Genomic DNA, 26,646 nt, shown 5'->3' on the forward strand with positions numbered 1-26,646 from the left:
CACGGGAGTAATTTGGTTCATCTGTACTCAATAACCTCAAACACTGAAACACTGAGGCTCCTGATACACCAACAGAACAAATTTTGCTCAGTATGGCTGCAGCTTCAAGTTTCAAGTCTTGTACTTTCAAACTCTTTTCGCCTGGCCCTTTGATGATAAAGAAACCATGCAAATGTGATGGAGGAGGGAGCCAAAGAAGGAAACAGCTAGCAGATTTATTAAGAGGATAATAGAGTTGTTAGAGGGAATGAAAGGTCAGTAGTAGAAAAGTGTGGTGTTAATTCAAGCTTTGGATTTTTTTTTAAGTATTATTTGATAGAAAAGAAAATTACATGCTTCCTCTGGGCATGAATGGCCAGTATTCAGTCACTGGATTGTACAACCTTGTTTGCTGCCGTGTGACAAAGAAAACATTTTCTGATGCCAAATGTTTATTTATAAAGTTGAAGGAAGCCTAAGACCATTGGTGGTCTTCACTAGGAGAAGGATCTAAGAGGACTATTTATTCTGCTTTGGTCTGACCATAGTGAAGGGTTTTCTAAACAGTGTCATTAATCGTCAAGTAGAACAGCACATTTCCTACCCACTCCATCGGCCTTGGGATACTTTTTGCATTGTCCCTGTGTCCTCACCATATGCAAACACAGTTTTTAAAATGCCAAACATCACATTAGGAGACTCAGCACTTCTGAAATCACTCTCACCTCTGTTCAAATAGTATTAATATTGTTTATTTACTTGGCACCATGTTGTGTGCAGCAGTTCGGAATCATTTCAAAAGAAACACTCCATGTCCCACAGAGTTTATAATCTATAACAGGTATAAAAAATAAACCATAGGGCTTCTCTGCAGTAATGTAAAGATTTGTGTGTGTTTTGTAAAAAAATATCTGTGAGAGAGCTCCTGGCTCCTTCATGTTTACAGAATAAAAGGTAATCAAATAAATCATTCATTCCTAGTTTCCATCCTGCTTTCTCCTGAGATGAAAATTCAGTTTTATATTTATCCTGTACTCATTCCATTTGCTAATAAACAAGAAATCGATGCATCAGTTTTGAACAGTTGGAACTTGCTGGAAGCAACATGTGTTATTTCAAATGAAATGAAACATTTCATTTGGTGATGAACCTCTCAAGGCAATTATATGGGACTGAATTTTCCATAAAGCCATAAACACTCACTGAAATGGGGTTGCATTCAAACACATTTTGGCTCAACACTCTGTTGTTAAGCCCTCCACTTCATCCCCCTCTTTAAGGTATACAAACATTTGACTGGGTTACAATACAGTACTCCCTGGAGACTCATCATGGGAGCTGAAGACTTGGAGAGAGACTAGCAAGATTCAGATCCAATTCTTCCACAATCTGTGCAGCTGGACCATATCTGACTAGTCAATGTCCAAGCCCATCAATTGAATGTGGCTGAGTTTCACTGAGAAGACAAAGTAAAGGAGCCTTGAGACACACAGGCATAGCATACTTTTAAAAAAAAAAAAACCTTAACATTTCCAACTGTCCACATAATCTCAATGAAGTCACACCTTTGTTGTATTTCTCAGCATGTGGTTTCAATTGTGACAATGTGCATTTGTTGAACTGCACACTAGCTTCTAACTACACTATTTATCATGTTTAAATATGGCATGACCTATGACTCCTCTGTAGAGGTCAAGTGTCTGGCATGTGCTTGCTATGTTATGATGGCTATAGGCTTAATTATTACTGAAACAACAGCTTTAGACTCTTTGATGTCTAGAAGGGTATGTATACACAGTATTACACATTCTATAGGGAAGAAGGAGAAGAGATGGGGGGGTAGTTTAGAGTCCTGTGGACCTTTCCAGCATTTGTCATTTCAAACAATTTGACTATGTAACACATTGTATTCCACATATATTTTATTTTATCAATGTTTTCCCCTTTTTTCTATAAAATTATCCAAAGCAGCTTACAAATGTAAAGGCTTACAAGTTAGTAAAATGACAATATTAAAAAGCAGTTGCTACCTCCCTTCAGGAAATAGGCTACATTTATTCATATTTATTAACTGTTCAATTTATATATTGCTTTTTATGAACATAATCTCAAAGCGGTTTACAATATAATTAAAGCAATGCCTAATTAAAATACAAAAGCACAAATGATCCCCAAGTGGTTTACAATTAAACCAATACATAATTAAAATACAAAAGTACAGATAATACAAATATAAAAATAATATCTATATTTAAAAAAATTAAAAACCCATTTAAAACAATAATACATAAAACACAAAGCAGCAGCAGTAAAAACAATACTTTCATTTAAAAGCCTGGGTGAAGAGGCTTTAAAATGAAAGCATTGTTTTTATTTATTCTTATTGGATAACTTATTTACTTATTATTGTTACAGCCTTTTGACTAAACAGCAGTAGTTGCAATGCATTCATGAACAGGATCTTGAAAAACAAAGAGAACCGGGTCTCACGATCAGTGAGACCCAGTTTGTAAGAGTGAGCCCGCTCTCCCCGCACACAAACAGGGCGGGAGCCCTGGGTGGCCACATCGGCCGCCCACACTACTGCCGGCTCCATGATGGGGCCAGAGGGGGTGGGGGAGTTTGGGGGCCGCGCTGCCCCTGGAAGCTCCAGTATGCCCTGCGTGAGCGTGCAGGGCATACTGGAGAGACCCCCGAGCCGGGAGGCTGCTTTTCAGCCTCCCGCCGGGGGTCTACTCATGAGTAACCATGGTGCGGACCCACAGCACGGCTACTCATGATTAAAAAAAACTGGGTTTGTGGAGTGCTCACTCCACAAACCCAGTTTAAGGGGCGGGCTACTTGAGCAGGTTACCCACGCAAGAACCACCGGGCTCGCAGCCGAGCCTGGTGGTTCTCATGATTGTAGAAAATCGGGCTAGCAGAAGCTAGCCCGATTTTCTACAATCATGTGAATAGCCTCAGTGAGTCTTACAGAAACCATGATATGCTCTTCCCTATCCTTTGTTGTCACTGCTTTAATTGCCCCACTATAGCAATGTAACTACTTTATTTTATTTTTTACTTTCCTCTGGAAACAGTCTTTGAATAAATGTTACACAAATCCAGTCAATATATGAACTGCAAGGGCAAAAAATAATAATGTTAAGGAACAAGTCAACTGGAACTTAAAAGTACCAAGAGAAAATACAAAAAAATCTCTCTCCTCTGAAAAATACAGCATCTCATTTGTTCCATCCTTTAGGCTACAGGTCAAGAATCTGTCACAGCAGCAGAACCATGCCACACCCGGCATGGTTTATTGTACCACCAAAGTTATGTCAGAACTTTATTGTACCACCAAAGTTATGTCAGAGCGATGATACAGAATATGTTCCACAAGAATTTGTGGCAATCGAAACACACATGAAATGGAAGATCCAAACCAGGAAAAGAAGCTTAGATGTAAAGCATTATATAAACCTCAGAATGTTCTCTCTCGAGTAAGAGCACAATTTATCGCATCTTGAATACATTGTCAACTCCTCATTTGCCTGAATCATAACTGCAGCTGATTCACATGTATTTCAGCACAGTGAGGTGCCTTGGGAAATTTGTGAATGTCAAACTTGCGTTGAAGTAACGGTTTGCTCCGCCATGCACTCACACCATGGCTCACCTTTACTGCTGTAAACTACAAACGCAGGCGAAGCAGTGGTTTCTTCTATCTAGGCACATAATAAATAAAGCAATCATATCCTCACTTTTGTGACGTATTCAGCATTCACCATTTTCCACACAAATCTCACTACACAGGTATGGTTGTGTGAATCATTATTATTGATTCAAAAGAATCATACCTGAAGTGCAATAAAATTCCCTGCATAAGGTTTTTCCCACAGTTCCCCCATCCCCAACCCAGCATGCATGCTTTTAGTGTTACATTTTTTAGAAATCTGCCTGATTACACACTGCTTATATTTTATAATTAAATTTCCCCCTTCAAAGTGAACCTTTTCATCTTTGAAGCTTTGTAGATCTTTTTCTTTTCAAGAAAAACCTATAAAAGCAAAAAACAAAGCAAAATGTGAAGGAGCTAGGGCTGAATCATATTAGTAATGCAAACACCATTCCTAGCTAGCATTACATACCACTGATAAACTGAGTGAGATGGAACCAATCTGTAGTGACATGTGGTTGCTTTCACAATCCTCCTGTTGCAGATTATTAGATACACTGTATTGGCTGCTGAGGCTAGAGTCCAATATTATACACTGAATAACAAACTAAAGAGGAGTAACTGGTTTGACCAACATGGTAAAGGTAAAATGTGCCATCAAGTCGATTTCGACTCCTGGCACCCACAAAGCCCTGTGGTTTTCTTTGAGGAGTTTACCATTGCCTCATCCCGCACAGTATGAGCTGATGCCTTTCAGCATCTTCCTATATCTCTGCTGCCCGATTTAGTACCAGTGGGGATTTGAACCAGCAACCTTCTGCTTGTTAGTCAAGCATTTCCCCACTGTGCCACTTAAGGTGACACCAATCTGAGGGGAGGCAAATTCCCTTCCTCAGTGGCCACCCAAGACATCTTTGCACCTGAGGCAGGACACCAAATGTTTTACCTTTCCCTTTTTTCAAGTAGTGGTGTCAGGAGGCAGGTGAGGTGGCAAAGGGCAGCAGGGGTAATCTTTTTGCCTCACTGCAGCCCCAATAATCTGCTGCTTGAAGTGACTGCCTTACTTTGCCTCATAGAAGGACCATCCATGCCCTTTCTTCTTTTGAAAGTTCATAGCTGTAGTTTCTTTTGTAATAATTCACATAAATGATGAAAGGGTTTGTAGTTTTGTTGTTATTGTTATTTTGCTAATGCCAAAATATAGATGCTTAATTATAACCTCAGCAATGCTTGGGAAGGAAGCTGTTGCTAAAAACCTGATGTGAGTTCTTTCAGTAATATAGCTGCACTGCATACTTGATTCAGATGCACCTAAAGCACTTATTGCATATAGTGAATAATTTTATTAAAATCATTTAAATAAGGTTATCTTGCAAATTGTGCCACATCTAATAGACTTTCCTCAGTTGTTTTAAGAAAGCTTATAAAGCCTTCTCCGTTGCTGCCCCTGGGCTTTGGAATGAGCTCCCTGTTGAAATAAGAGCTTCCCCATCTCTGGCAACTTTTGTTCACCCAGGGTTTTAATTAGATTTATAGTTTTAATCATTTCTAATGTTGGGTTTTAAATATTTGTAATGTTTTAACCATTTTTAATTTTGTTTCATTTGTATTGCTTGTTGTACACCGCCCAGAGGCACAGATTTTGGATGGTATTAAAATATGTTAAATAAAATAAAATAAAATAAAATAAAATAAAATAAAATAAAATAAAATAAAGAAATAAGGTGTCATTATCTATAACTAGTCACATCATGGCCTCTTTCAGCATGCAGCAGAGCATCTGCATCTCACCATGAAATCTTGATGAACATGGCAGTTGAATGCCTCTTAGCAACAATAAGATAAACATGGCAGGTTGTAGAAGACAGAATGAGAGACTCAGTGTATTTGGAGGACTTTATACTCCCTATTCCAATCCAAAGCTATGCAGGTACACTCTACCACAAGTAATCAAGAGTGTATTGTTAATCTGCAACGTGTTCACATTTAAGGGTGTGCACGAATCAATTTTTTCATTTCAATTTGTACCCTAATTGAAACACCCCCGATTTGTATTGGGTGGAAATCTGACACACACCCCAAATCATCCCAGATTCCATTTGTATCAGAATTTTCCGAATCTGAATCAATTCAGATTTTTTTTTAAAGGGTCCTGGGGCCAAAAGAGTGGGGTGGGTGGTGGTAGTACCCAATGGGTGGAAGCTACCACCCAAATTTCAAAGAAATTGGCAAGGGGTGATTTTTAAAGAATTTGTGAAGTTGGTATGACTTTGGAGCAGATTCAGAGCAGAAGAGGGGTTTCAGGAGCAGAAGAGTGGGTCAGGAGGTAGTATCCCAGTGGGTGCCTGCTACCATCCAGATTTCAAATAAATTGGTGAAAGGGGTGATTTTTAAATAATTTCTTAAGTTTGTGCATCTTTAAGCTTTCCCCTATAGGGAATAATGGGGATTTCAGCAGACCCATAACTCCACTTTTGGAAGCAAAAGTGCACGCGCGCACACACACACACACACGGGTTCTAATTAAGGCTGCTGAAATCACCATTATTTCCTATGGGGAAAAGCTTAAAGACGCGTAAACTTCAAAAATCATTTTAAAATCAGCCCTTTGCCCAATTCCTTTGAAATATGGGTGGTAGCTTCCTTGCACCCATTGGGCACTACCACCCACCACAACCCACTCTGGGCCACCCTGGTGCCCCCAACATGGAGCAATAAGGTTGCTGAAATCCCCATTATTCCCTATGGGGGAAAGCTTAAAGATACGTAAACTTCAGAAATTCTTTAAAAATCACCCCTTTGCCCAATTTCTTTGAAATTTGGGTAGTAGCTTCCACCCATAGGGCACTAACACCCAACCCACTTTGGCCACAAAATGGAGGTCCAAATCTCCGAATCTTTCAGATCCAAATCAGGGGTGATTTGTTTTGTACCCAAATCTGAGCAATTGAGGAAAGGGGTGATTTGCTTTGTCTACAGATCACCCAAATCAGCCAGATTTGGGTACAAATCATTTTGTACCCAAATAATTTCACACATCCCTATTCAAAATACAGTTATTTTACTTCAATTTTGTTTCAAAATATGTTAAGGATCTGGTCCAGCCCCATTACAGCCAATGGGAGTTTGCCATTGATTTCAATTGAAACTGAATTGCACACTTTAGTTTCACTTTATATAAACTTATGTGCACAAAAATCTGGCATACATATTAATTTTGCCACAGTAATACCACCCAAAATGTCATCCCTGTGACAAGTCCTCCCCTCTTGGTCCAGGATTATGCCCTAAGTAATTTCCTACCACATGAAAAGCAGAAAACGTGTCAAGTTATGGTCTTATGTCTGTCTTACATAAGACCAGCCCCGCTGGATCAGGCACACAAGGCCCATCTAGTCCAGCATCCTGTTTCACACAGTGGCCGACCAGATGCCTCTGGGGAGCCCACAAGCAAGAGGTATGTGCATGCCCTCTCTCCTGCTGTTGCTCCCCTGAAACTGGTATTGAGAGGCATTGTACCGCTGAGGCTGGAGATGGCCCACAGCCACCAGGCTAGTAGCCATTGATAGACCTGTCCTCCATGAATCTGTCTAAGCCCCTTTTAAAGCCATCCAAGCTGGTGGCCATCACCACATCCCATGGCAAAGAATTCCATAGATTAATTATGTGCTGTGTGAAAAAGTACTTCCTCTTGTCAGTCCTAAATTTCCCAGCCTTCAGTTTCATGGGGTGACCCCTGGTTCTAGTGTTGTGAGAGAGGGATAAAAATTTCTCTTTGTCCACCCTCTCCATTCCATGCATAATTTAATACACCTCGATCATGTCTCCCCTTAGCCGACTCTTTTCCAAGGTGAAGGGCCCCAGAAGTTGTAGCCTAGCCTCATAAGGAAGGTGCTCCAGGCCCCTGATCATCTTGGTTGCCCTCTTCTGCACCTTTTCCGGTTCTACAACATCCTTTTTAAGATACATTGACCAAAGCTGTATGCAGTACTCCAGATGTGGCCACACCATAGATTTGTCACTAGCTACCAAGAATGCAGAACAAAGGATAAGGGTCTGAATCAGATTACACTTCTCCCCTGATCTAGTTCATCAAATGGAAAGGAGAGACTGTGGCTTACATAGCAAAGAGAATGGGCGGGGGGGGGGATGTTCCCTGCTGCAAAAGGGCTCAGAATTTAAAAAGAAAACACAGAGAAGACACCAGCAACAGTCAATTTGGAGACACCATGCTGGGCTGAGTAATTGTTCAAATATTCTTACATTTCATAACCATGTTGAAGTGTGTATGTGATTGCATGATTTTTTCCCCTGTTGCATAAATATAAATGGCTGATTATAATTCACAATTTCTCCCTACCCACCCAATGCATCTGCCCCATCTCCAACATCTCCATCTGGAAGTGTCACACTCTAAAATAGCCCATGGACATAGCACTCTATACACATAGAGCAAAATCATTCAATCAACCATAGGATTTTAGGTGCACAGGTGTATTTGAAAGCAACATCCCTTTCTAGACATGTAGGGACATCCGAAGCAAGGCAGATGCACTAGGTGGGGAAGGCAGGTGTGTTCTTGCTCACCTCTACAAGATGGGCCAGACAGGAGGTGAAGTGTCATATGCTCCAGCCCATGTTTCCTGTCCATGCAGTAAGAGCCTGTAAATGTTATAATGGGAAGAAGGAAAGCTCATCATGACCCCATGGTGAGAATAACATGTACACCAGCTGAAAGTCTAGGCCTCAGTGTAGAAATAAAATAAATACATTTCTAAGGATCTGGTTATGTGAATTTAACTCTCACATTCTCCTTGGACAGTTCAAAACATATCAATGTGTTTTGCCTTCCTAATACTTGGTACTCCCCTAAGAGCCACCAAGAGCAGAGAGACCATATGCAATCTATGTGTAATAATGCCAAAATGTAAGCGCAGGGTGAAAATATATGGGAACTGTAATGCTGACAAAGCTCTGTTGATTGCAAGCGCTTTCCTTTCTTTACAGAAGCAATGGGTGGTCCTCTTAAAACGAGCTCTAGCCACAGTGTGGCTAAGTGGCAAATATAAAATCAAATGTCTGCTGTCAGGTGTGAAAGGAGTGAGACCCTCCCAGTGCCACTGGCACTTTCCAGAATTTGCAGTTCAAGCAAGATTTCTCATCTCACACCTCCTTTGTTCAGCCTCATCACCTTCCCTGAAATGGTCTTGGCATCAAGGAAAATTATTCACCGCTTACAATAAGTGTTTCAGGCATATCTGAACCACCTCTCAGAGTGTGCAGTCCGGATATAGCACTTCAAGAACTCACACTGAGTTAGCTACATATTCTTTCTCAAGCACTGCTGAGAAAGAAATTGTGGGTTATAGTCATCTGCATTTATGCAACAGAAAAATAATTATGCCATCTGATACACACATTTTGCTTCAACAAAAAGAACTATGAAAGATAGGAATATTTTTGTAAAATGTATTGGCCATACTAAGAGAGCAAATAGATGTTGTTGTTTTTAAGTGATGGCTCTCATATTTTATGGAGATACAATTGTCCCTATTCAGCATAGCATGGTTGCCCCATTCAAATGTTATTCAACACTTGTATAATAAGTGTACAGTGTACATACAGCTACAAATCTGTACACAGGTACGGTTTTACACATGCCATGCTGAACGCATGTGCAGAAGTACACTTCCTATCCATGCATTTGAAGGGCCTTTATCCAGGTTCACTTTTAAAATGAACACAGGTATAATCATTTACAGTCACCTTAAGTGGCACAGCAGGGAAATGCTTGACTAACAAGCAGAAGGTTGCCAGTTCAAATCTCTGCTGCTACTATATTCTACCAAAGACAACCACAGGGCTCTGCGGTCTCCAGGAGTCAACGGCACACTTTGCATTTTACATTCATTTACACAGACACATCTACGAGTGTACAGATACCTGTATACTCATACAACATAATGTCTGAATTGGGCTACAGTATCTCTCCAGTGGCTGTTGGAGTCTCCTTTGTGTTTTCTTTGTATACTGTGAGTCCTTCGGGAACAGAGAACAAACCTTTCTTCTTTTTCCTTTTTTCTTATGTAAACTGCTTTGAGAACTTTTTTAATTGAAAAGATTACTTATTATAAGTAATTATCGTAATAATAAAGGTTGTTTCCTACTTTATTCTAACTACAAAGTGGAGGGGGTAATGAGTGGATAGGTAAACATGCAGAAAGACAGGTGCATAGTTCTTTTTGTGGAGAAGGCATTGCATGATTTGTATCAAAATGAGTTGAGATTATTACTGTGCATTTTGAACTGTACCCCTTTAATTTATAATGTCTTTGAAACATGTTATCTACATATACAGGGGTGCAGACCCCAACTAAGCATTTGATCAATTCCCCCCTCATTTTGCTGAACTCCACCCATATCTAATATATAATGTTAATAATAAAAACCCATATCTTCAGAACCCAAAACATATTTGTCTCCCTCCTGCAAAGTGTCTTTCAAAAAATGAAAGTAAATGAAAGTTCCTCAAGTTTTCCCTCTGTCTACACTCCTGTTCATATATACCATGATTCTCTTCCCCACACATATCAACCACTTCAGAAACACACGTATTGTAAACAATATTAAGAATCACCTGAATTTAGGAGGCAGGATTTAGCAGGAGCTTGACACAGCGGGGAAATGCTTGACTAACAAGCAGAAGGTTGCCGGTTCGAATCCCTGCTGGTGTTTCCCCGAAACACCTATATTGGGCAGCAGCAGTATAGGAAGATGCTGAAAGGCATCATCTCATGCTGTGCAGGAGGAGGCAATGGTAAACCCCTCCTGTATTCTACAAAAGAGGCAATGGTAAACCCCTCCTGTATTCTACCAAAGAAAACCTCAGGGCTCTGTGGGCGCCAGGAGTCGAAATCGATTTGACAGCACACTTTGCCTTTTTCCCAGACAGCAGGCTTTACCACAGGTTTTCTGTGAGGCCTTACTGTGAGTTTGAAGTTACCCAAAAAAACCAAAGCAAAGAGTGGATTTTTTTACCCCGGATATAAATTGGGTTACACTCTAACTCACAGTGAAAACCCCAAATTGTGTGTGAAGTGCACCCTGATAGCTCGGGTAAATTTGGGCGATATGTGGATGTACACCTCCATTCCGGAGGACATGCAAACTAAAAGCCAGGTGTGAAAACTTTCAGGAATCCAATTAAAGAAGGATATGCTAGGAGGCCAATCTGAATGTGAAGGCATTGACAGAGAATATTCTGGCCGCTTCCGTCCAGGTTCTAGCTGGATGAGCAACAACAAAAAAGAAGTCTTTAAACCTCCCGTGCATGTAAATAAAATCAATAGTCCCAAAGGTGATGCATTCGGGGGCGGGGGGGAATTCCCATTTGTTCCCACCCTCACAGTTGCAAGAATTCAGATATCAGTTACTAAAATGGCAGAAACAAATCTAATCAGACAGCTCTAAATCATATTGTTGGAAGAAAGAATAATAGCAGTCTCTGCAAGGGGCTGAAGAATATGATTTTTTAACCATTATATAATTAATAGTGGTGTCTATTTAGACTTTTGAAACCATAGATAATGTGGTCATTTCTGCAAATATATTACCAGCTGACTAGAAATCCCTTGCAGAAGATTTGAGCAGAACATTATTATTTTTTTCTTTCTCTATGCACATATGTTTAAATGGTTATGTAAAAGGATTCCTGCTGTGTGTTCAGTGCCTTCTGAAGATGACGACTCACTTGATTCATTCTCAGAAGCCGTAGCCTGGCTTCATCAAGCCTTTCTTTTATATATTGAATATGGACTATGACCAACATAATTCTCTTCAGTACTAAATGGCTGGTTACTAATTGCTAACAGATAGAATCAAAATACAGTTGTGGGAAAGGAAAGGTAAATGAGAGGGGGGATTTGGCTATTTAGAGTTAGGGAATAACAGAAATACAGTATTTGTTACTCCACTTATCTGGGTGTGTGAGACAGGCAGAGATATGAACACTGTTCGTGTGACAAAACAGGTAGAATAAATGTGTGGGGACAAGGAACTAGGATCACAGTGGCAGGTCCCACAATCACCTTCTTCAAATCCACCCATCTTCTATAACATACTTGTGCAGATGCATAGCCACCATTAAAAGGGGGAAGTTTTATCTGATTTTAGTTGAATTTTATTGATTGTTTTAACTTTAAATTTTATATATGTTATAAATGTGTTAATTTTGTTGGTTTGGTTTGCTGTTGTAAACCACCTAGAGACTTTGGTAGTGGGCAGTATATAAATGTGTTAAACAAACAAACAGGTTTGACAAATGTCCACTAGCTGCTGATGTCCAAAGGCTGCCTAGGGGGTGCCCTCAAGCCCCCTCCCCCAACACCCCTCACTTCCCCAGCGCCCTCTGCTGGCAAACAAAGCACTTGACAGCTGGAAGGGATTAACAGGTGGCACCTTCTGCTCAGTGCTGGCCACACCCCTTGCACTGGTGTCAGAAGCCCGCCAACATGTTAGCATAAGGGGCGCAACTGGCATTGGGGCAGGAAACATTGCCTGTTGCCCTCTCCCAACAGCAAGAGTTTTCCTCAAGGGCTTCCTGGATGGATGCTTCCTTTCTCTCCTTCACTATAAGCAAGGGATCAAAAATAAGCACCTAGCCAGCAAACAAAACACTCACCAGCTGGAAGAGGCTGATAGGCGATGCTGCCCGCCCTGATGCCAGCCATGCCCCCATGCCCCAGTGCATCAGGGTGCCTCTAGGTGAAGCCATACCTCATTAATTGAAGGTGTGTGGCCAGAAGGGGGGCCATGTTGAAATATAGTCCTTGCTATGCTCCTGTACATATATACAAATTATATAGCATGTATAGGCTGGGTGAAGTTGGATATATGCCTGAAGGTTGAGCTGAGGCCTGCTATGCCAAGCCCACTCACTCTGCCCTGTTCAATGGGGGCTGTAGCTCAGTTGCAGAGCACATATTTTGCATTCAGGAAGTCCCAGGTTCAATCCCTGGCTTCTCCAGATCGGGCTGGAAAAGACCTCTGTCTGAAACCAAGGAAAGTGACTGCCAGTATATAATACTGAGCTACATGAATCTATAGTCTAATTCAGTATAAGGCAGTTTCATAAAGCACAGGGGTTGAGTGAGCAGGATCCTTAACATTATATGGGCGTTGGAGCATGTTAATGTTGGGACAGAATGGTTTTATCACATCAGGTTTACATGATGACTATGGCACAGGAAAGGGAGAGTATTTGACAATCTGCTCTGCCCTGCGCCACCTGAAAATATGTCCCTGAGAGTCACACAGCCCTCAGGGATATATTTTAAGGTGACGTAGGGCACCTCAAGAGGCAAAGCAGATCATCAAAATCACTCCTCTCCACCACCACCCACTACATGCACAGATACAGCAGTATTAGGGAAATACCCCATGGCACAGACACACCTTCAGACATTGTTGCAGAGCAGCTTTCAAAATTATGCTTGGGGGGTTGCCAGTAGGAACTGGGTGTTATCTAGTTTGGCAAGCAAAATCCCCAAAGGTGTGAAGGTGCAAACATTTCAGATAAACCAGAAGAGAACAGAATAAAACCAGGAGTAGAGCAGATGGAAACACATGACAACGGGTCATAAAGGTCAAATGACGGTAAGTTGGCACATGCCAACACTAGGTAAGAGAATCAGTGTATAGGTTTTTTCTATACCAGAGGCCTCTGAGCCAAGATGGGCAAGCTGGAGTGCTTGGTTGCTAATGAAAACATAGATATAGTGGGTGTAATGGAAACTTGGTGAAATGGTGAGAACCAGTGGGACACTGTTATTCCTGGATACAAACTCTACAGAAAGGACAGGGAGGGGCAGATTGTGGGTGGAATAGCACTGCATGTTAAAGCAGAGATAGAATCCAACAAGCTAGAAAACCTAAGAGGACCGGAGTCCTACACAGAATCATTATGGGTAATAATATGAAGACTGAAAAGAAATGTGCTAAAGAAGTGCTATTGCCCTCTGGATCAAAACACTGAGAATACAAATATGAATATGACTAATATTTATATACCAGTTTTCAACAGAAGTTCCCAAAGCAGTATACATAGATATAAACAAACAAACAAAATGGCTCTCTGTCCCCAAAGGGCTCACAATCTAAAGCAAGAAACATAAATTAGACACCAGCAACAGCCACTGGAGGGATTCTGTGCTAAGGATGCATCAGGCCAGTTGCTCTTGAATGGCTAAATAAAGAGAATAGCCACATTTATTTATTTATTTATTTATTTATTTATTTATTTATTTATTTATTTATTTATTTATTTATTTATACATTTCTATACCGCCCAAAACTTACGTCTCTGGGTGGTTTACAACAGTTGTAAATACAGAATACAGAATACAACACTTTTAAAAGGTGTCTCTTTGCTCACTTAGCAAGAACATGCTATCGCCCTCCAGATCAAAAATCTGAGAGTGACCTAGAGTTGGAGAAGCAGATCAGAAAGGTGTCAAGAGCAACAGAGCTATAATAATGGTGATTTCAATTACCCTCACATAGACTGGGCAGATTCACATGCAGGTATTGTCAATGAAGCCAAATTTCTAGACATGCTAAATAACTGTGCCTAAGACAGTTGGTTCCAGAACCAACCAGAGAGAAGGTGACCTTGGACTTAATCCTTAGTGTGAGATATCAGAGGTGGGGAACAGTGACCATAGTGTGGTCCAATTCAGCTTATATACAAGTGGAGCACTGCCAAGGAAGTCCAATACAGATGCAACCTATGGAATTCTCTGCCATCAGATTGACAGCCAACAGCCTGGATTGCTTTAAGAGGGGTCTAGATAAATTCATGGAGGACAGGTCTATTCATGGCTACTACTCCAGCCTCAGAGGCAAGATGCCTCTAAATACCAGTCAGTGGCAGTAACAGTAGGAGAGCATGCATGTTCTCAACTCTTGCCTGTGAGCTTCCCAGAGGTATCTGGTGGGCCACTGTGTGAAACAGGATGCTGGACTAGACAGACCATCAGGGCTTTTCTTGTGTTCTTAAAGGGAAGGTCAAGTGGGTCAAATCACTCCAGAAAGCACAGAACTTATTTAAAGCCACAATAATAGAAGCTCAATTGGAATGTATATACAGGTGAAACTCGGAAAATTAGAATATCGTGCAAAAGTCCATTAATTTCAGTAATGCAAATTAAAAGGTGAAACTGATATATGAGACAGACGCATTACATGCAAAGCGAGATAAGTCAAGCCTTAATTTGTTATAATTGTGATGATCATGGCGTACAGCTCATGAAAACCCCAAATCCACAATCTCAGAAAATTAGAATATTACATGGAACCAAGAAGACAAGGATTGAAGAATAGAACAATATCGGACCTCTGAAAAGTATACAGTGTACTGTGCTTGATTGGCCAGCAAACTCGCCTGACCTGACCCCATAGAGAATCTATGGGGCATTGCCAAGTGAAGGATGAGAGACATGAGACCAAACAATGCAGAATTGCTGAAGGCTGCTAATGAAGCATCCTGGTCTTCCATAATACCTCATCAGTGCCACAGGCTGATAGCATCCATGCCACGCCGCATTGAGGCAGTAATTGCTGCAAAAGGGGCCCCAACCAAGTACTGAATACATATGCATGCTTATACTTTTCAGAGGTCCAATATTGTTCTGTGGACAGAGAGAAATGTTTCCCCCTCTCTCACAACTCTAGAACCAGGGGTCATCCCATGAAACTGATTGCCAAGAAATTTGGAACTGACAAATGGAAGGACTTTTTCACACAACACATAATTCATCAATGGAATTCTCTGCCATGGAAAGTCTTGATGGCCGCTAGATTGAATGGCTTTAAAAAGGATTTTAGACAAATTTATGGTGGACACCTCTATCAATGGCTACTAGTCTGGTGGCTATAGGCCACCTCCAGCCTCAGAGGCAAGATGCCTCTTAATACCAATTGCAGGGGAGAAACAGCAAGAGAGAGGGTATGCCCTCTCCTCTTGCCTGTGGGCTTTTCAGAGGCATCCGGTGGGCCACTGTGTGTAACAGGGTGCTAGACTAGATAGGCCTTGGGCCTGATCTTGCAGGTCTGTTCTTATCTTCCTGGAGTGTCCATGCTGTATTCACCTATCATTTCCCCAAACATACCATTAAAGAATGTATGCAAGTCAGTCACTTTGAGCACATGGTTATATGGTAGGGTACATATTTCAAAAGAAATAAAAAGAAATCTGGCAGGTGAGCTATTAAGATTTACAACAGATCGATTTTTAAAACTGCCTCATCCCTTTGGCTCAATTCCTATAGGCAATGTTCAAGCTAGTTAGTTGAGATCAGGGATGTAGCTATAACTAAACAGGTGGGTTCAAAGAACCCACAGCCCCCAGCTCCACCCCTCCTTATTTTCTTCATTAACTCCCTCACTCCAAGAGGCTGCTGGGGAGAGGGGTCTCTCCCTAGTCCCCTCTCCCCTGGTTGAGAGTCTAAGCACTACTGAAAACAATGAGACAAATTTGTCATGGCTGACATAAAGACCCAAATAATTTTGGGTCTTAGTCATGACTAAGTTCATGATGTGGTGCAAATGTATGATGGGAAAATACTTCTTCTGAATACAACTAGTAGGAATACTTCGTTCTGATTTAGCATGTTCACAATATAAAGGAACTGGACTACACATACAAAAATCATGTTGTGGTAGCTTCAACATGTCATCGAAATTGCAAATGTTAATCTGCATCTCCCCTAAGATGCTAAACTAAAATGTACTTGACACAGTAAAGTTAGGAATATTCCAGGCAGGGCTTGGGCTTCAGGCATGTATATCATGCGCTACTGTGCCTTTGAGTTCTCCAGGGTGTGTCCATAGCATGCTAATGAAAATAGTATATGGGCCATCCAATTATGAAATATATGTTACACCATGGAATTCCCAGAAGAATAACCCTGAAATGCTGCTTTAAAGGAGCCAAAATAACTTCTGAGTCCTCACTAAGGTATGAATACACTTTTGACACAGATCTCTTTTTCAGGAGCTTTTATTAAGGGGTCCAGACATGGTTGCCAAAGGAAATTCAATTTAATAACTAGCAGTACTTGAAAACAACTCCAAATTGCAAAAATTCTCACGTTTGGATTTTTAAAATTCCTGTAATCCACATGGACTTCCATTTGATATTAGGAGGTCATTTCATATGTTAACATTTCTCTTATTTTCTAAGCTAGGTTGCTCCCTTCCCACACACACACACACACACACACACACACACACACACAAACACAACCAACTCCCAAAATTCATTACTGGGTAGAAGCAGTCCTTGAACTCATTATGGCATATCATAACAGTGGACTCACGCAGGGGCCTTGAAATCCTGTCTTTAGCTCTGGGTTAAGCAGTGTTCCGCCCCATATATAAGACACCACCAATTACTGGCCTATAATTTTCTTCCATCACCATGATCATTGGTATGTCCCTCCTCATGGAAATGTTCACCAAGACCTATGGAAAGTCTTTTTCCTTTTCAGTTTACCCTCCAGGATATCCCTAAATCACCACTCCTCCCTCTTTTATAGGATTTTGTTCATAATTGGATTGTTTTGTACACTTTCCTTACAAGTGAGAATTCTCTCAGAAATATAGTTTTAACCCTATCTTTGGCAAACAGGACAGCCATGCAATTACATTTAATTTTATTAATAGCTAGAGTATTTTTAAGTGGCCATCTTGAAAAAGGATTGCCACCATTTTAACCCAGAAAATCATGAGCCGCCCAGACATTTGCTGCATCAATACATCAAACATTATGACATGAACTGGCTTATCACTACCCACTATAATGATGTATCTAGTAACATCATTTATTTGACTTATTAAATACAGAGTTAGGAAAACAGCCACTGATACAGTCATGATAGCTCTTAATTATCCTACACAGTAATGACAGTTATCAGAGTGGAGATGGTGAACACTATATATTAGATTTCCTTATTTTCTCATTATTTTTCAAAAATAGATATACTAATATAATTAAAACATAAAAGATCATTTTAAATAAGTTCACAAATCATCAAATTTACATACACATGTTACAAACACAAGATAATTTTATACACACACACACACACACACACACACACACACTACTTTATGTAATTTTTCTTTACCTCATTAGATTAAGAACCCTTAGATAAGATTCATACACAGAACCAAATTTTTAACAGTAGTACAAATTATAAATAGCCTTGAGTCTTTCTGATCTCTTATAATTAATCCTACTTCTGTTAAAACAGTGGTACATCTGTTGGTAACTTCCAGACTTGACTTTTGTAATGCGCTCTACATGGGGCTGCCTTTGTACGTAGTCGAGAAACTTTAGTTGGTTCAGAATGCGGCACCCAGGTTGATCTCTGGGTCATCTCGGAGAGACCATGTTACTCCTTTACTGATGGAGCTAAACTGGCTGCCAATAGGATTCCATACAAAATACAAAGTGCTAGTTATAACTTATAAAGCCCTAAACAGCTTAGGCCCTGGGTATCTATGAGAGCATCTTCTTCACTACGAGCCCCACCACCCATTGAGGTCATCTGAGGAGGTCCATTTCCAGTTGCCGCCAACTTGTTTGGTGGCTAAAGATGGGCCTTCTTGGTCGCTGCCTCAAGATTGTGGAATACGCTCCCTGCTGAGATACGATCCTCCCCATCTCTGGCAAATTTCAAAAACCACTTGAAAACCCATCTTTTCACCCAAGCTTTCTCAGCTTCCTACTTTTTTTTTTGTTTGTTTTAATCTCTGGTTTATTTTAAACTGTTAAATAGTTTTAAGTTTTTTGTATGTGTTTTTAGCTTGTTTTACGCTACTGTTAACTGCACAGAGACGAAAGTTGGGGCGGTGCACAAATTTGATAAATAAATAAATAAATAAATAAATAAATAAATAAATAAATAAATAAAATTTGTATTGGGTTTTCATGAAACAATTTATCCATGAGTTTCCTTTTTTTGTTTTGTTTAAGTATTCTTCATGCCATTCTTCCAGAAACCCTTTATTCTTGAACATACAATTCTGAACACCAACTGAAGTTTAATCAAGCAGGACATTCACTTCCCTGTGCCATGCAGCTCCCAACAGATACACAATTCTGCTGAGGTGGGAGCACTTAGAGGAGGAAACCTGTCTGCATTTGATGTTGAGATGTCCCTCAGTGGTAACCACTTCCATGGAAGGCGAAGCCTCTTTTTCTAGAATTTCATTTTCCTATTTCAGCTTAATTTACTGTCAATTTAATATATTGCATTCTGGTTTTATTACTGTTTTAATTTGTGCATTTTGTATTTTTATATTCTTAAAAGTCAACTTGTAGACCCTCTGTACCAAGACAGTGTACAAATATTTTAATAAATTAAAAAAATTAAATTAAAAATATTTTAATAAAACACAAATGGCTTCTTAGCATGCACAGAGGTCAGTAAAATGGGCTCCACACGTGTGCAGAGGCCAGAACTGGGCCGCCACCAGCCCTGTCTACTCTGGAGGAGGCTGGCAGTGGTGGAAGGGAGTTACCGCAACTGCCGCAGGCGGCACTGGTAAGTACTTATTTACTCTCCTCCCACCTGCTCTAACATTAGGCAATGCCCCTTCACTGGTAAAGGGGAATCCTCACTGGATTCCCCTTTACCAGTAGAGTTCAGAATCGGCTCATTTCGAACCAGGCCCAGTTTGGTTCAAACTGACTGTCCAGTTCGAATCCGAACCTTTCAAGCCAAACTGGATCAACGTCGAGCCCAGCTCGAACCAAGCTGGCTCGCATACCTCTACCAACTATCATACCTCTATCATACCTAACTACCATACCTCTACCAACTATCAGCATGTCTTCTTTGTCCTCCTGTTGCTACCTTGAGTTCTCATCTCGTTAACGTGGCTTGTTCTCATCTCGTTAACGTGGCTTATCCTCCACCTCTCTCTTCTCAGGTCCCTCAGCCTTCTCAGTCCACCTCATCTGGCCAATCTAATCATTTTTATAAACCAATTTGCCTTTAAGGAAACACAGAGTTCATTCTGCTTTCAGTAGTTAGTAACAGTGTCCTTCAACTTCTAATCTGTATGCAAAGAGATCTCTAGCATTGACAATTGTCTCCTTTTCCCCTCCTTCTGCATTGCAGGAGAGAGGAAGAGGCAAATTGTGGCTTTACCATATTGCTTGTTTTGCATAGGCAGGTGGGGGGGAGTGTCCCAACAGGGGTACAATTTCTATGGGGTACCTGAGCTGAAGATTTGTGACAGAAGGGGTACACTTGCTTTTAAAAGTTTGGGAACCCTGGTGTAGGCCAAAAGGTGAGGAGGGGGCCATTGGCAGTTATCAGCTTGGCATCCACCCACTGTTCCCAGTTATTGCAGTGTGGTATTAGTTAATTTTATACTGGGGCCAATAGGAATTTCTTCCCCATTGATCCAAAATAACTGAACTGGTTCTCATGAACAATGGCCCAACCCACAAAGAGGGCACCAACACACCAAAAGTACACCAGTTTTGGCATCACTGAAGGACACCCCAAAATGCTGTCAAGGTGTCCTTCACTCATATGTGGGGGCTGTTCATCCAAATGGTCCCTAAACATGTGCTCCAAAGGCCGGTCTGAACAGGCGTCACCACCCTCTTTGCATGTGAGGGCCATTGTTTGTGTGAACTGGCCCTATGTGAATCAAGTGTTTGCAGGATTTCCCCCCAGACTCCACTGCAAAATTAGAAGGGACCCTTTGTGCTTTGGGTTCAGTTCCATTTTAATCTGGTTGTAATGCCTTTTAAATGTGTCACAACTTGCAGGATCAGTGCAGGTCAGGTGGCAAATTGTTGGCACACCAGCAAGGTGTCAAGATACCCCCACTGCCATCAGACCAACTCTTTGGGGCCGATCTGATGCTTGCAAGCTTTGCAAAGAGCACAGAGAGACTGTTCTCCTCTTCCCACACTCTTTGCAAAGCTTGCAATAAACAAAATAATCTCCTTGCCTGCTACACTACTTTCAAAGCTTGCAAGAGTTGAATTGAAAGGGGGCTGACCCCAGCAGGGGTTTGAGGCCAGAAAGCTGCAATGCCTTGGGTCACCCCTAGTGCAAGTTAAGAGGTGGCACCATTACATAGGGTACAGTAGTGAGGATTTCAAGGCATAACTTGGAAGGTGAGGGGATTCCCTCCCCTACACCAGTGTTTCAGGCCCACACTGATTGTGGGACCTACCCCCCTCACCACACCTTTTGGGACCTACCAAAAGGTCTTATCAGTTTGAGGGTGGTCTCCCTCAGCACACCTCAAATGTACAAGCTGTAAGGAACCAGAAGTAGAACTAGATTGCTCTGGGATCTTAGCTAGAGTGAGATTGCTTAGATATCATATGAGAATGAAGAGGTAGGACAGATTTTTCACCATCTCCTTTCATGAGACTTAGATTCCTACACTGGTATTGGCAGTGTATATATGATGGACATCTCACATAATGCAGATTCTTTTAATAATTAACAGATGTGCAGTCCTTGTTTAATTAAAAAAACTTGTGTCTTGCCTCTTCATTCCTGTGTCCGTGCTCAAGAGAAACCACTGCCCTTTCAGACAGCCAAAAGCATTGTGCAAGCTTCAAGAAGCTTTCAAAATGGCTATCCCTGGCTCCTAAAAGCTTTCCACAGCTGTTGCCGAAAACTATTTCAGTTCCACATCAAACCCACAAAACTGGCAACTTTTGTTTAAGAGGTTCTTCCAAACGATTGACCAAAGCAGATGCTGCGTCCATATGGGAGAAAGGGGAGAGTATTGTGGTTCTTAATATACTAGTTTTTCTAACATCAAGTCCATTGGGCACCCAATAACTACAAAATGAACAGTAACAATTTTTCAAAACAAACTACTAAGCAACTTGTGTAGAAAATGGGGGAAAATGTTTAACACATTTAAAGTGAAGCTAATGTAAAGCAATTTCAAGGTGTAGAGACCTGTGTATTTTTTTAAATTTTTTTAGAAAGTCTCTGACAACACACTTAGTAACAGCAGAAACAGTTTAAGGGCCTGGTATAAGAACTGTCTAAAGGTAAACTACTGACAGTACATGCATGCTAATTTGCCCACAAAGCTTGCCTGTAAACAGCTCTCATGCCAAACCTTTAAAGTGTTTTTTTCAAACCTGTTTAAAGAGCAGGCTCATGTTCTGTGGGGGCAATTGTTGAGAGGGAATTCTCAGGAAAGCTCTGGTCCATACACAAGAGTGCCTGTGTTTTTAGGGCTGGTGCCACGTTGCTGCAGGTTCTAGGGTAATACTCTGCACTTGGTCCCCCATCGCATCCCCTTCAGTTCTTCCTTGTGGGCACATTCTCCCCCAAGCTGTGTTGAGTGGGAAAAGAAAGGGGGGTGCAGTGGCAGTGGATAGGGTTAGGCCTTCTCCTCCCACTTCCCCCTCACAGATAAGGGGGGTACCCCTTTTTAAAAGACCCTTAATTATAAACGGCTTGTTTTATTTCATGAAATTATCTTAATCATTTTATCTTGGTTTATAGTTGCTATGTTTTAAATTATGTATACCACCAAGGGATACACATATCAAGTGGCATATAAACAGGATAATAAAAATGAAATGGGGCAGCAGAATGTGATGGTGGTGGCAGCTGCAGAACTTTCTGATCCCCACCCTTGGAGGAGGAGGAGGAAGAAAAAACCACTGCCATGCGGAGGTTTGCCCTATTAGCCAACTGGGAGGATGGGTGAGGAAACCACAGTCTCTCTCGATAACAGCTTCTCCTCCCCTCACAGGCAAACAGTCTTCCTACAAGCCCAGAAGGCCTCAGGATAAGAAAGGGCATGTGGAATTGCTGTTTCAATTTTGCAGCAGAAGTCTCTGTGAATGGTCGAGTCTCAATCATCTCTTCAGGGGCTTAAACAGACTGAGACCCAAAGGGACCAGCAACTAAAGATGGTCCTCAGACAGGTTTTATGTGTTATTTCACCAAGCTAAGCTTTCCTGCCCTGAGTTTCCCCAGTGAATTGTAACCTACAAAATAGTTATTAGAAGTCTAGTGTGTGCAGCTGTTCTCATCTACGCAACAACACTCATCTTTGTTTCCCACACCTTGTTTGTCCCACAAACCTATAAATTCTTTTATAAGACAGTGCTGATGTAAATGGTAAAACCACCTAGATCCTTTCAAGTGGGAAGCTTCTTTTCTGTCATCATGCTGAATCCAGCGTCCAGGGCCAGTATCTGCAGAAAGTCCCATTTCAAGACTTTTTACCTCAGCAGCTGGTCCCTCCGTGCCAAAGGTGAACAATGCAATGCACAGTCTACATGGCTCCCCAGCAGCCTTCAGACTCAGATTTCAAAACATATGGGACTAATTTTGAAAGCTGTGGTCAAGCCCTAAATCAATAAGAATAGAATGAATCATTTTAAATGATGCCTTTAACCAGCACAATGAGCGAAGCCATCAAACTACCCCCAAGTTCTGTTGCTGAGGTAAGAGCAAGACTCATGGTGGGCCAATAAAACCTGAAAGTAACATTTCTGTATGTCAAATGCACTCTTGTTCTGGTTAAGCTGACGTCTTTTTCTAAGTATGTTGCATTTCTTCAGACCTAAAAAGAAAACCCACTGAGTCTTAAGGAAAAAAGAGCCCACAGACATGAAAGTTATTCTCAATCTTTATAGAAAGATTTCTATCTGCCTCCTTCAGATTTTGCTCAAGACCTGTCTGTCTATACTGGACTAGTCTTCATTAGAATGCATGGGAAAGGAGCATAGATTTTTCTTTTTATGGTGCTCTGAATCAGGGTCCTGTATTCTACTTGGAACACCATGATAAAATGTTGGTCTTCCATCTCCAACTTCCAGACCAAGTTGTTTTAAAAGAGAAAATCACTTTTAAAGGATACTCCAGGTCTGTCAGGCCTCTGTTTAAGAGAGCTAGTCTTCTGGTAGCAAGCATGAATTGCTCCCTTTGCTAAGCAGGATCTGCCCCGGTTTGCACTTGAATAGGAGACTACATGTGTAAGCCCTGTAAAATATTCCCCTTAAGGAATGGGGCTACTTTGGGAAGAGCATCTGAATGCTTGCATGCAGAAGGTTCCAAGTTCCCTCCCTGGCATCTCCAAGATAGGGCTGAGAAAGACTCCTGCCAGCAACCTTGGATAAGCCCCTGCCAGTCTGTGTAGACAATACTGAGCAAGCCAGATCAATGGTCTGACTTGGCATAAAGCGGCTTCCGATGTCCCTATGGTTCTCTCCCCTCTGCCTGGCCCATTCCACCTGGGCTGGCCCTGACCAGCTACAAAGGCTGCTCAAAATGCCTAGAGTGGTATGCATGAGGATGTGGGTGCCTCCCCCTTCTTGGTTTGTGTGTGTGGTTCAAGAGGATATTAAAATCAGTACTTCCACAGCTGAAAGGTGGAGAAGGAGCTGGAAGTGGAGGATCCAGGTGAGACTTGGGAAGTGGGCAGCCAAAAGTGAGGTATGGCTGCCTGCCAATGTATGCATAATATCTGAAACCTTCCCATATTGCCTTTTAAATGTGGAAACTGCGATCTTGACCTTGTGTGCACTGCTCTTATTTTTGTCTCAGAATTTGCTTTCATACTCCTATAACCCTCGTTCTACCAAGCCAGACTACCAGTCTATCTAGGTCATTATTGTCTGTCTGACTGGCAGTGGATCTCCAGGGTTGCAAACAGGGATCTTTCCCAGCCCCACTGAACTATGGCCCCTTCAGATATAAAAACAGAGATTTCCACTGCATCATTAAACTCATTGCTGTTGTACAAACAAAAATCCTGCATGGGGGTTCTGGTCCAGTCCAATCAAAAACAGTTCAGGATGACTCACAATAATAACTTAGATGTAGTGAATTCTTTCTACCCTGGTATAATCATTTTGCTTTTAAGGCACAACACAAATAGAGGAGGGGTGGGCACTGGCCCATCAAGGAAAAATGCATTACAGAAACATATTTGACATGCATGACAAAGAACCCTTTGAACAAAAGAAATGTTATGATCCTTGTGCCAACCTGAGTAGTGCCCTAAACAAATTTAAAGCAACAGCAGATCAAAACCAAAAGAAGATGATCCAGAAGTTGGAAATCTGTCAAGAACCTTTTCCCAGAACAAAAAAAAAGTATATTGCAAACAGGTTTCAATTTTGCTAACACATTTGAGGCTTGAATGAGCATATTGTTATGGAGCAACATCTTTTATTTCTGGTGCAAACAATGTGCAATTTAAGTAAACAAAATTGGGGGGGGTGTCTATTTATCCATTTAAAATATTTCTAGGCCACTAAAATATGCAGACACAATTCTTACACCATCAGTGGTAGATTCCCCTTGTGTCCTGTAAATCACATCTTTCATATCCTAGCATTTTCTCACCATGTTGGTCTTTGAGATCTGGGAAGACTAAAAGTGTCTCACCTCCTGCTTCTTCCTTCTATGCTCGGTGCTGTTGCTGCTGCATCCATGGCTGTTTCTCCCACCTACACCTTTCCCATTTCACTCTTTCTTCTGGGGCAGGGGAGGAGATGACCTTACGCATACTGTTGCTAAACATGCTGATGCCATCATCATGCAATAGTGAACCGAGCAAAATTTGATACCAAGTGTCGATTTGCAAAAATTTCCAGCTGAACATTCAGTGAAAAACAGATGCCCTATTTTTATGATCACCAGAAACTCCAAGTGCTGATTCAATAAATACTTCATTTGAATCATCCAAAAGGCTCTAGGTAAGTAAACATTTAAAAATCATAAAAAAAATTCTTATTAGAATACCATCCATACACCACTTAAAATTCTCACCTTTGGGGTTCGTTGCTGCAAAAACTCAATAACTTCAGTGGTTAGAGTGCCTGGTAAAATGCTCTGGACGTTGCAGGAATGGATAAATATAATCCAAAGAACTGGATAAGTCTGAACAAGCTTAGCAGGAAAAAAATACACCATGTACTACTTATAAAATACACAATGTAATACACACAAGGTCAGAAAGGATTTTATTCTTGTAATATTTTACACACACACACAAAAAAAATGTCTGTCTGTCTATCTATCTATCTAATCATTTTTAGATCAATCAAAATGTGTCCCTGTCAGCTGGCCTCAACATGAAAAAGTACAGACTGTAGTGTAGAATCCAGAGGAAAATGTTGTGACACACAAGGAGAAGGCATAAGAATAGATTCAAGAATACTAATGGTTTAAAGACATAGATATTTACAGAGAAACAAGTGCAGTCTGCTTTCCATGCTCTTGCTACTGGTGGTTAGCCACGCCTCTACTCCAGGACTGGACTAAAAGTAACTAAAGCACCATTCAGAACACAGGGACACAGGGAGCTGCCATATACTGAGACAGACCATTGGTCTATATAGCTCAGTATTGTCTTCACAGACTGGCAGCAGCTGGGAATGGGTTAACCAAAAGCACCACATCCCTCCTTTCCCCCAAAATAAAAGACCAGTCCTGTCAAAATACTAACAAAATGTGGAAAACTAAATAAAACAACACAGAACACTGATCATAAAGAAAACATAAAACAAGTACACAGATCAAAAGTTGATCCACTGATTCATGACCAGCTACTGCTATGTAGTATAGTCCTGCAAATAGCTTGACGATTGATCCGTTGCAGGTAACATAGATAGCACTGCTCAGGAGGATCCCATGGGACACTGGTGGATCAGGAGAGCTGGTTGGGATGACATTGTCATTGGTAGGGATGTGCATGGATCCAGGGTTACTTTAAGGAGTAGGGAGGGTGTTCTTACTCACCCACCCACCCTCTCACCCCCTGCTATGTTTCCCCTGCTGGCACTGTGATAAAAAACGGTCCCGTGGGGGTGGCAGCATACCTCCTTGCTGCCCCTGTGCACAATGAACCGGAAGTGCCTGGTGCACATGCAAAGGTAACCCCACCACCGAAGGTCTGGCTGATCTGCCAGACCTTCGAACCAGTTC

At 41.3% G+C, this 26,646-nt stretch overlaps 1 long non-coding RNA gene across 2 annotated transcripts in view; it reads right to left on the reverse strand.

Annotated features, from left to right (window-relative positions):
• Window positions 1-25,180, reverse strand: part of LOC128328181 (uncharacterized) — a 55,992-nt gene extending 30,812 nt beyond the window's left edge. For both annotated transcript variants that reach the window (XR_008309064.1, XR_008309065.1), the window contains exon 1: window positions 25,105-25,180. This is a non-coding gene — a long non-coding RNA (uncharacterized LOC128328181). The remainder of the gene's footprint in view (window positions 1-25,104) is intronic.
• Between the last annotated feature and the right edge of the window lie 1,466 nt (window positions 25,181-26,646).

The sequence above is a fragment of the Hemicordylus capensis genome, chromosome 5, assembly GCF_027244095.1.
Source record: "Hemicordylus capensis ecotype Gifberg chromosome 5, rHemCap1.1.pri, whole genome shotgun sequence".
NCBI classification, from domain to species: domain Eukaryota; kingdom Metazoa; phylum Chordata; class Lepidosauria; order Squamata; family Cordylidae; genus Hemicordylus; species Hemicordylus capensis.